The following is a 1,142-nucleotide window of genomic DNA, read 5'->3' on the forward strand; positions in this document are numbered from 1 at the left end:
TGGAGAGTCAGATGAATACCCGATTCGCAGTGAATGAATGGAACATGCTATAATGGAGATTCCAATGATTTCTGAAGGCTCTTTGGTGTGGACAGGAAAATGGAGTGCTCACCAGTGAAGAATCGGTAGCCAATTGAATAGAACGGCTGCGAGTGTAATCATGCCGCTGAAAACCAGCATTGGGTTACTTGGACATTCAGCAGTGGTGTAACGAAAGCCTGCCTCAGTGCATATGCAGATGAATTCCAGATTCGCAGTGAATGAATGGAACATTCTGAAGTGGAGTTACCAATAGTATCTAAAGGTTGGGTGATGTGAACAGGAAAATGAAGAGCTGAACAAAATTGAGTGGATAGCCAATTGAACAGCACCGCTGAGAGTCTGAACAGTCCGCTGAATACCAGCATTGGCTTACCTGGACAATCAGCAGATGTATAACGAAAACCTCCCGGTAGTGGAGATTCAGAAGAATTCCAGATTCGTAGTGGATGAATGAAACATTCTGTAGTGGAGATTCCAATGATTTCTGAAGGCTGGGCTGTGTGGACAGTAAAATGAACAGCTGACCAGTTTTGATTGAATAGCTAGTGAATAGCAGGGCTGCGAGTGGGAACAGGCTGCTGAAAACCAGTTTTGGGTTACTTGGACATTCACCAGTGGTGTAACAGCGTTATGCCTTTAGTGGAGATTCAGATGAATTCTAGATTCGCAGTGAATGAATGGAACATTCTGTTGTGGATTTTTAAATGATTTCTGAAGGCTGGGTTGTGTGGACAGGAATATGAAGAGCTGACCAGGGTTGAAGTAAAAGACAATTGAACAGCAATGCGTGAGTATGAAAAGGAGGCTGAAAACCAGCATTGTGTTACTTGGACATTCAACAGTGGTGTAACGAAAACCTGGCAAGAGTGGAGAGTCAGATGAATTCCCGATTCGCAGTGAATGAATGGAACATGCTATAATGTAGATTCCAATGATTTCTGAAGGCTGGTTGGTGTGGACAGGAAAATGAAGAGCTCACCATTGTTGAATTGGTAGCCAATTGAATAGAACAGCTGTGAGTATCAAAAGGCCGCTGAAAACCAGCATTGCGTCACTTGGACATTCACCAGTGGAGTAACGGAAACCTGCCTGGAGTGGAG

This window comes from Sorex fumeus, unplaced genomic scaffold, assembly GCF_029834395.1.
Source record: "Sorex fumeus unplaced genomic scaffold, SorFum_2.1 ptg000083l, whole genome shotgun sequence".
NCBI lineage: Eukaryota > Metazoa > Chordata > Mammalia > Eulipotyphla > Soricidae > Sorex > Sorex fumeus.